This window comes from Chinchilla lanigera, unplaced genomic scaffold (genome assembly GCF_000276665.1).
Source record: "Chinchilla lanigera isolate Chin_1 unplaced genomic scaffold, ChiLan1.0 scaffold00017, whole genome shotgun sequence".
Classification (NCBI taxonomy): Eukaryota; Metazoa; Chordata; class Mammalia; order Rodentia; family Chinchillidae; genus Chinchilla; species Chinchilla lanigera.
The window spans coordinates 12,549,735-12,561,059 of record NW_004955418.1 but is presented as its reverse complement, the minus strand read 5'-3'; positions in this window follow the sequence as shown (position 1 = coordinate 12,561,059).

The window sequence follows — 11,325 nt, the reverse complement described above, 5'->3', positions numbered from 1 at the left end:
GCATATTATATACTTGTATATATTATATAATTTAACAACTGGTATATGATGTATAGTGTACTGTCTGTATGTGTATCCCACAGATATAAAGTATTGGTCTTGTTTCTCTGGAAAACCTTAAAATTGTTATTATATAAAATTTGGATATTCAAGGTAGATAAAAGTATATTTTAGAAATTTGCCTGTGATCAGATTATTTGCTTCCCTCTCTAACTATATCCTAGGTCTTTAAATACCTCTGCTTAGCTAGCAGAGCATGCTTAATGGACAGATTGTATCTCTAATTGCCCTGGCTGGACAGGTTTATGACTACACATCAGCTCTCTGGAAAGTGACAGTGAAAGTTATTTTTCTTACATTTGAATTCCCTGAATACAATAATAACTAATAGAAAAAGGAAAAAAAGAGGAAATTAAAAATGACTAAAAATATTAACATCACCTATTTTAGGAAACAGATGACAATATATGGATTTAGACTAGATAGATAAGGCAAAAGCTCCTAAAATAATTGCTAAAGCCTGAAGTTTCTTTTCAAATTCTCTTACTTAACACTTTTTTACATGGAGAAATTAGCCAGATACACAGTGCAATTTTGAACTTCTTGTATTTTTACCCAATTATGGCTTTATTTCTCATAAAAATTAATTAACATACAAACAAAATATGAAAACATCATGGTGATAGTAACTCTGTGTAAGGTTACTTCAAAAGTAATGTTCTGCCATCCTAAAATACTAAACTAGTTCTCTAAGCCATTTGTTTTTAGTAAAGGGAAGAACTGTACTTTATCTATTCTGTTCTTTTTCCAGAAGTACCTGTTATCTTTTTCTCAGAAAAAAAACATGGGTATGCAATGACTTTCTTGATAAATTTTTTAAAAAATTTTAAGAACTATATGGAAAGTAAAGAGTTAGATTGCTTTCAGGTTCCTGGACCAGTCAACACAGTACTAAGAAGTGAGATAAACAAAAACGGGTTTATAAGCATGTTACCTTTTTCCCTACAGGCAACTTGCAACTCAGCAGGAAGAAAGGGCAGTCCACAAGATCTGTGGAGGCTTTTTGACTGTCAGAGATAGAAATGAGCATATGAAGACACTGTAATGTCTAGAGTACTAAAGGAGAAATTACTAGTTGGGAGGGAGTTACACTTAAAGAGAGCTATATAGAATGCTTCACAGACCCTAAGGAGTATTTAGTTGAATTCCAAACTGCATGTTAGGGTTAAATTCCGTGAGGCCAGACAAAGGAAAATTCCAGAGGAAAGAATCATTTCCAGGTATACATAAACCAAACAATGCTCTATCTCTAACAGCATTATGGATTCCTCCAAGTCATAATAAAGTGAAGAAAACCCACTGCATACACAAGCATTTAGTAAGGATGCCCAAAAGTAGTGTACAATAATAAAGATGAACTAATTCTATAGAATAAATTACTCTAGATTAAAAGTTGGTCCATTAAGGATCAAATCTGATCTCCTACATGTTACTACAGAAAGTTTCATGGCAAAAGATCTCATCACACCCTATTATATGTTATCTTTGGAGAATTTTGAGTTATGATACCGGGGATGATTAGCTGTGTCACGGACAATGTAGCCCGCAAAGCTTAAGAGATACATTGCCTGGTCCTTTATCGATATACTTTTATGCTTTCTGCCTGGATGGGCCCTGATCAAACAACTTTTGTATCCACCAGTAAAGTTCAGTGTTACTAAAAGTCAGTTGATAAAACCTGATAGCCAAATACTTAAAATTTATTTCTGCCACCCAATAAGAAATCACCATACAAAGAAATAGGAAAATACCTGTACACTCAGTATAAAAAAAGGCACCTCTATGGTAGACATGATGTGATATTTATTGTAAACATGTATTAAGATAAGAAAAGAAAAAATGTCTAAAATAACCATAAAAATCATACAGATTATATTCTAATATTTAAAGAAAATATGAACATGAACAAAATAACAGAGATGTTAAAAAACAAAAAGAAATTCTAGAGATAAAAGCATAATGATAGATACAGAAATTAATAGAAGGGGCTGGGGATTTAGCTCAGCAGCAAAGTGCCTGCCTGGCAAGTGCAAGGTTGTGAGTTTTATTGCTGGTACTGGAAGAAAAACAAAACAAACAAAAAACTCAGAAATTAACAGAGATTAGTAGAATGGAATTTACAACAGAAAAAGAAAACAGTGGAAGCTGAAAATAGGAACAGAAAGTAAAACGTATCATTTTTTTCAAAGACAAAAGAAGTAGAGAAAACAAAGAACTCCTCATTCACTTTCAGGGAATACTAAATGATGAAAAATACACATAGTAGATTACTAAGAAGAAGGTAATGAGAAGAAAATCATTAAAATAATTTAAGTGACTTATCTTTGGGGGTCTATTTAACAATTGAGGTTCTAATATTATTTTAGGGGGTTATGTGGTTTTCTCTATCAAGCTACATTCTAAAATACATGCTCAGAATAATTTAGTACTAGCTTCTTGTTGTCTTAATTGTGTTTAAAACTTTTAACATGCAAGAGCTTCAATTACATCGTGTCTAGTATGTTGTTTTTTAGGATTACAATTTTAAATGGCTGCTATGTAGCTTAAAATGTTCTTTCTTTTTAATATGCTTTTTATCTACCTATTAGGAAGTTTATTCCTGGAGAATATTGGGGATCCAATATCCTCCTGTATTTAAGGAGTCCTAGAATATTTTGTGAAGATAAGTAAATTTTGATATTTTAAATATGTATCTGTTTCTATCTGTCTGTCAACTTTGATTTGATTCAACAATAGAAACCAAAAAAAATATATGGCTAATGTAAGGAGCTGAAATTTATTTTGGCACAGGAGTTTCTGAAAGCAAGCCTGGAGAATACTGCTATAGACATCTTTCAGATATTTGCTACTATTTCTTTTTTAATGTGGCAATAGTTATTATAATTTTTTATTTTAAAGAGAATAAAAATTATAAAAAACATTAGAAGTGATACAGAATTTCAAAAAAGCAAGCTGATAGGAATTTAACAATGGTTGTTTTATTGCATATTGTTGTCTTCAAAGTAGTTGTTCAGATTACCATGTATAGGCATATAAAATTGGTCAAAAATTAAACATTAACTACTCTTTTCAATAAACCAATAGAAATTAGTATTACAATTATCTTGGCTATCTCATGTGTGTGTGTGTGTGTGTATATATATATGTGTATATATATATATATATATATATATATATATATATATTCCTCTATTCCTCTCCTTCTTTTCTTTCCCTCATCTCAGTTCTTTCCTTTTGAGCACCTTCTTTCCCTTTCACAATATCTATTGTCCCTTTTGGATTTTATTTACTCTTTCAGGTTCTTACACTAGGGAGACAATAAGGTGTGTTTGCACATGTGGGTCTTATTCTTGTAATTTGTTTCCAAACAGGTCAGTGTGATCCATTTATCAATTGCTATCCATTGAGGAAATTGTTTCATATTGAAAGTAAAGTAAGTCTTCAGTATATCTTGTCAGTTTTATAGTTTTAAAGGTTATATATATGCCCCTTAAACTTTCCTTCTTTGTATATTTTATATATATATGAGAGAGAGAGAGAGAGATTTGTTCAAATGGAGACATTTGTGTTTCTTTTATATAATAAGGATCACTTAGTAATATATTTTCAATACTTTCATTCATATTTGAAGAAAGGAAAGGTATCAACCTTTTTGGGACAATTGTCATCTGTTCTTTTTGTCATTGGATGTTAGTAGACCAGCTGAAATTGTCTTGCCGTATGTATTTCTCATAATCCTTGGACAAACTGGATTGACATATTATGTTAGTCTCATAACAACCCCAGAAGTGCAAATCAGCACTTGAGGTGCACTTACTGACATGTTTCCCCATATTCTATTGGTTAAAACAAGTCATATGGCTAAGCCAAACATCCATTGGTGAGAGATTTCATTACCCCTGGAGATGAGATGTGCAAAGTTAAATGAAAGTATTAGATGCAGGAGTAGAGGTATTAAGATCACTAGTGCAATCCACTAGTCAGTACTTCAATCTAATGGAGAGACAACAAGAGAAAATTTATGTGGAAAACAGTTTTCATTGACACCTGAGAAAATGGGAGGAGTGAGCAATATTTGTATCCCAAAAGCCCCAAAATTTCTGATTTGTATACTGTTTCTTATATTAAATGTTAGTTTCCATGTGGAAAATTTGAAGTATACAATACCTAATAAATTAATTTTTGCTTAATTTTGCCAAGATTTTTTTTTTTGTCATTTGTAAATAAACAGGTTAACATGAATAAAATCAGGAATGAAATGGGAAGAAGAAAGAAAAAGCCGGGCTGAAAAAGTTCTGCAGAGACTTGGCTTCAATGAATAACGCATCTAGTGCTCACTTTGGCAGCACACAGACTGAATGAGTGACACATGTCACTGCGGCCCTTGTCTGCTTCTTTAATGTCTTACCGTGCCACACAGAACATTAGGGATATTCACTTCTAAATCATTTTTTTTAAGCTTGATCTTGTATTTGGGCAGAGATTCCTCTTCAGACCATTATCCTTGTGAGGATCCTGCAGCTTTTCGTATGGGATGGAAGACTTCGTGTTTCTCCAATTCTAGCCAAACTTATTCTTCACTTCTTGACTTCCAAAAATCTGGCTGTGGAGTGAGGTCATCAACCAAACAGACAAATTGAGAGAACTTGGAGGAAGAAATCTTTACCTGTAGTGGTGCTTACAGCAGCTGCAGAGTTTGTTCACTTGTTTAGTTGCATTACTGTTGTCTGTTCTCTTGATTTCTTTGGTTGGTCATTTATAGTGCAGTCTATGCCATCATACAATAAAAACGTATCATTTTGTTTTAATCATCAGATTACATAATGAAAAGTTAAATAATTCATAGTAGGTCTGTCAAACAGAAATACAATATAAATTGCATACACAAAGCATATGTGTAGTTTTAATTTTCATAACCATATTAAAAGAAAGGGATATAATATTTTAAAGTATATTTTGTTTAATTCAAAATATAAACATTTCCAAGTACAATAAATATATAATTATTGAAAATATGTCTTCAAAATCCAGTGTATGCTTTATAGTTATTGAAAGCATGTCTCAATTTAGATTTATCAAATTAAGTGCTCAATAGCCAAAAATAACTAGAAGTTAGGCTGCTAGAGAATGGAAATCATTAAGATTTTCATGCAAGTATGTATTTGTTTGTTTTGAGACAGATTCTCACTATATATTCTAGTTTGGCATTAAATTCACTATGCAGTCCAGGCAAACCTTGAACTCCTAAGGATCTTCCTGCCTTTGTCTCCCCTAGACTGAGATTTCAAGTATGTACCAGCACACCTAATTTATGCTGGTATGTTTTCTGCCTAGACTATTTGTAAATTTTGTGAAAAGAGAATTATAGCTATATTTTACTAATCTTTTTAGAAACTTTAATTTATACCAACCAATAGTAGGTTTTCTTCATGGTGTACATTTTGTGGGAGCAAATCAACTGTTTTAATTTTTCACCTTGCGTATATATAAATATATGCAAGTTTGAAATATAGCATATATTTTTCATCTTGCATATATATAAATATATGCAACTTTCAAATATTAGCACTATATCTTTGGGATACAAACCAGTGATGTTCACAGACCTTTGCTCTTCCCTGCCTTGCCCCTCATCCCCCTGCACCCATTCTGCATCTTGCAGAGTCTGAATTTGTGTTTCCTATCATCTCTCGCTCATTTTGTTCATGTAGTTTCTTTTATTCTAGGTTTGTCATATAAGAGACATCTCTGTGACATCTCACTCTCTGTGTCTCATTTCTTTTAGCATTATGGGCTCAAATTCTACCTGTTTCCCTCAAAATCCTCTCTTCCTTACGGCCGAGTAACATTCCATTGTACATACTTACTGCACTTTCTTTATCTGTTTCCTTGCTAATGGGCATCTACTCTGTTCTCATGGATTAGTTACTGTGTATTGTGCTGCTATAAATATGTGTATATATACATTTTTACTATGGTACGAAGCCTTTAATTGTTTCAGGAATATACACAGATATACATTTGGAACACATAGAATTTCTATGTTTAGTTTTATTTATTTATTTATTTTTGGTTTTTCTCCAGTACCAGGAACCGAACTCACGACCTTGCGCTTGCCAGGCAGGCGCTTTTGCCGCTGAGCTAAATCCCCAGCCCCTCTATGTTTAGTTTTAAAAGGAATCCCCATACTGGCTTCCACAAGGGTTTTATTAGTTTACATTCCCATCGACAGTGCATAAGCGTTCTATTTTTCCCTACATCCTCACTAGCATTATTTGTTCCCTTTTGGAGTCTAGATGATAGCTCTTCTCCCTGGGAGAGATACAGTTTCAGAAACTTTTTTGATTTGCATTTCCTAGTGGTTATATATACTGAACATTCTTAATGCATTCATTACTATTTGTACTTCTTTTTTTGAGACATGTCTACTAATTTTAATTGCCTATTTTTGACTGTGGCATTTGTTTTGGAGAGGGTTTATTTATTTTGAGCTCTTTGTACATTAGACCTGTATAAGAAAAGTAGCTGGCAAATGCTTTCCCATTCTGCAGGTTGTCTTTTCACTCCAGTTTGTTTCCCTTGCTGTGAAAAGCTTTTTAATTTGATGTAACCTCATGAGTTGATTCTTGACTTTACTTCCTGTAGTATTGGAGTTCTGTCCTAGAAGCTTTTTACTGTTTCTCTTGATTCAAATGTTTCCTCTATGATTTCTTCTAGCAGTATCAAAGTTTCTTTCTATCTGTACATCCTTGATCCATTTTTATTTGAATTGATTATCAGGTGAGAGATAAGGCTTAAGTTTCAATCTTCTGCACATTGATATCAATTTTTCCCAGCATTATTTGTGAAAAAGGCCTTCTTTCTCCACAGTGTGTTGTTGACAGTTTTGTCAAAATTAGATGGTTGAAGGCCATGGAGCTGTTTCTTTGTGAACTGTTCTACTTCATTGTTCTGCATGTCTAATTTTGTGCCAGTACCATGTCATTTTTGATACTATAGCTTTGTAGCATAACTTGAAATCCAGTATTGTAATGTCTTCTGTTTTGCTATTTCAGCTTAGTATTTCTTTGCCCATTCTGAGTCTTAATAAGAGTAATTTTGTTTCCATATGAATTTTAGGACTATTTGCTCTAGTTTCATAAAGAAGGTGATCGATATTTTAATAATCATTTTGTCAAATCTATAGATTTCTTTTGGCAGTAGGGACTTTTTAACAATATTAATTCTATTGATCCAATAACAGGGAAAGTCTTTGAACTTTCTAAAGTCCTCTTTATTTTCTTTCTTCTGAGATCTTTCTTTTCATGATAGACGTCTCTTACCTCTGTGGTTAAGCTAAATCCTAGGCGCTTAACATTTTCTGAAGCTTTGGTTTATAGAATTATTTTCTGGATCTCTTTTTCATTGGGCTCATTTTTGGCGTACATTATGAATTTTTGTGTATTACTCTTGCATTCTCTCACTTTGCTGGGTTTGTTTATCAGATATAAAATTATGGTACAGTGTTTTAAACTTTCATGACTCACCAAGCACAACCAGATGCAAGCCTTACCAATCTGCTGACTGTTTATTAGTTCAGTGAAGTTCATACATCAGGATTAACAGCCACAGTCCACCCCTTGTCAACTTCACACTTAAACATGTCTCTTTAAATCATACATAACCTCCAAATAAAGAAATAAAAAGTTCACATTTCTTCCTAACATATACAAGTATCCCATATACAACCAGAAATGGAATAATCCCTTTCCCAAAATCTCAATAGTTCCAGAATTTTTCAAAAGTCCAAGTCCAAGTCCATCCTGAGACTCAAGACAAATTGTGGCTGTGAATCTCCACAAAATTAAAATAACTAGTTATAGAACTCCAGAGTGCAATGGCACAGAGTAAGCATTCTCATTCCAAAAGATAGGAATGTGCAAGCTAATGATTACTTGTTTGATCAGTCTTGTATGTCTCTATTTGTTTTCTGGAGAAACCACTTTGAAGATATCAATATGTAATACAACAACCATGGTTAATTTCCTACAACTTTGTCTGTAACTCTGTTTTGTTTGTATTGTTCTTATGCTATTTTGTAAATGGATGTCTGTTTGTTAATATATTTTCCTTCTTTTATCTTGTAAAATTAAAAGAAATTTAAAAAAAGGAATATGCAGAGAGAAAACATTGGGATAAAGCAAGATGTATATCTCATAGCAAACATTAGGGCCTAAAGCTTTACGTCTGGCGTCAGTTTTTCCCTATTCAGAATGATGTTGACTGTTGGATCATCATATATGTTTTTTAGCAGTTTGCTATAATGTCTTGTTATACCTATTTACATCAGAGATTTTATGATACAGTGATGACGGATTTTGTGAAAGTCTTTTTCTGCATCTATTGAAATGCTCAAGTGATTTTTATACTTGATTTTAAATGTGTGGTGAATTACATTTATGTTTATGCACATTGAAACATCTTGTATCTCTGGGATAAGACTAACTTGGTTCTGACTTATGGCCTTCTTAATATGTTGTTGAATTCTCCTATTGAAGAATAGCACATTTATGTTTATTAAGAACATCAGCTTGTAGTTTCCTGTTTCTGTTGAGTTCTTATCTGGTTTTGGTATAAGAGTAATTTTGGCTTCTTGGAATAATTATGACAGCTTTTCTTTACTTTTAATTAAATAGAAATGTTTGAGGAATATTGACCTTATTTCTTTTCTAAAGTTCTGAAGAAAATCAGTGGTTAATCTATGAGATGCTGGATTTTTTGGATTGGTAGAGCTTTTATAGCTACATTATGTTTATTGCTTGTTATTGTTTTTTTTCAGGATATTGATGGCTTATTGGTTCAATTTTGGAAAGTCGTATGCTAGGAATTTATTCATTTTTCTATAATACCTGATGAATTGAATATATTTTCAAAGTAGCTTCTAAAATTCCTCTGAATTTTATTGGCATCTGTTATAATTTTGACCTTACTTTGTAAAAGTATTCATTTGAATTTTCTCTCTTTATTTTGGAAAGTGTTGGTAAGGATTTACCCAGCTTATATCACTTAACACTTTCATTCATTGCCTTTTTCTATTTTTTAGTCTGTTTTAGTTATTTCTACTTTTGCAATTTCTTTCTTTCTGCTACTTTTGGTTTTGAGTTCTAGAAACTTGAGAGACGTCATTAGGTTACTTATTTGGGATTGGTCTCTGTTTTTAAACTGACTTAGAGAAGGCACTTATAATCTTCCCTCTTATAAATGCTTTCATTATGTTCCCAAGATTCACATATGCTGTATTTCCATTCTCATTTGAGTCTAAGAAGTTTTACATTTATTCCATGATTTATTCTACAACCTACCGATCACTCAAAAGTATATTTTCCAACCTCGAAGTGTTTGTGGAAATTCTGTGTTTTCTTTTGATGTTCATTTCTAGTTGGATTTCACTGTGATCTGATAGGATACATGAGACTATAGAAATTCTTTTTTTTTGAGAAATGATTTATGACCTGTAAGATTATCTGTTTGGGATGAAGTTCACAAGCTACTGAAGACAATGCAATTTGCTGTTGTTAGATGAATATTCTGTATATGTCTACTAAATTTATATGCCTTATGGTGTTGTTTAACTCTTGTGCTTCTTTGATGAATTTTTGGGCTGTTGGTTTACATATTTGTACCCTATTTACAATATTATATATTAACAAACATTGAAGATTGTTAATATTAATATTAACAAGCATTATTGTATTATTAAATACAATTATTATAATTGTATTGTTCATTTTTCCTTTTGAACAAATAAGACTTGTTTTATAAAATTATGTGTGCTGTTATTTGGTGCATATACATTTACAATTGTTGTACATTCTTGGTGAGATGTTTCCTTTCCCGATATGTATTTACTTACTTGAACATTTCTAACTACTTTTGATTTGAAGTCACCTTTATCATATTTAAGTATAGCTGTTCCTGCTTGCTATCAAGCTCAAATTTCTTGGAATGTTATATGCTGTCTTTTCATTTTCAGTCTCTGTGTATCTCTGTGGAAGAGATGTGTACATTGCAGGTAACATATATGTGGGTGTTGCTTTTGGTCCAAACTGTCAGTCTGTCTTTTGATTGGAGAGTTAAGACTGTTTACACTGAATGTTATTATTGAAAGATATATACTATTTCCTGTCATTAAGTTGCATTTCTAGTATTTGATTCTTTCTGGTATTCATTTAGTATTTTTTTTGAACTGGGAATTGAACTCAAGACCTTGCACTTGCCAGCCAAGCTCTTTGCCCCTGAGCTATATCCCCGACGCCTCGTTTAGCATTTTAAGACTACTTTTCTATTGGCCAAGTGTACTGCAGCATCCGTAACCAAAACAGTTTGGCAAGCTGAGGCAGAATGATCTCACATTTCTACCCACAGTTATGCACTGAACATATAGGTGAGATTTTGTCTCAAAAAAAAAAGAAGTGCTGTGGATATATACAGCTTAGTAAAAAACCTTGATGTTCAATCTGCAGTATTGACAAAAAAGTAACAAGAACTTCTTCCAAAGAAGAAGTAACATACACCCACCTGTATGTTACCTGCAATGTACACATCTCTTCCACAGAGATACACAGAGACTGAAAATGAAAAGACAGCATATAACATTCCAAGAAATTTGAGCTTGATAGCAAGCAGGAATAGCTATACTTAAATATGATAAAGGTGACTTCAAATCAAAAGTAGTTAGAAATGTTCAAGTAAGTAAATACATATTGGGAAAGGAAACATCTCACCAAGAATGTACAACAATTGTAAATGTATATGCACCATATACAGATATTATGTTGTTTTATTTTATCTTTTGATTTCATGGGTTGTATATTGCTTACTGTCATTATACACTCCATAATAATTATTATGTGTTTTATTGGAATAATTATTGCTTTAAATTTAATTACTACTGTCCTACTAAGAACTATTCTCAAGCTAATTAGTAAGGTCAAGCCTGTTGAATAAACCATTAATTTTAGGACACCTATAATCTTTCCAAAGTATATGGGAAGAAAAATTTATATATTTTATGGCATATTATTATTACAATTTCACATTTAGATAGTTTAATACACTAAGATGATTAATTGCATTATTTAATATTTTAATATAATATTTAAATTCTCAGTGATTTATGAATCAGGTATTCCTATCTGAAAATTTTATCTACTTATATATAAATCCCTTCCACAGTATTACCAAAATCATCCTGTCTTTAAAAATTTATTACACTTAACTGGAACA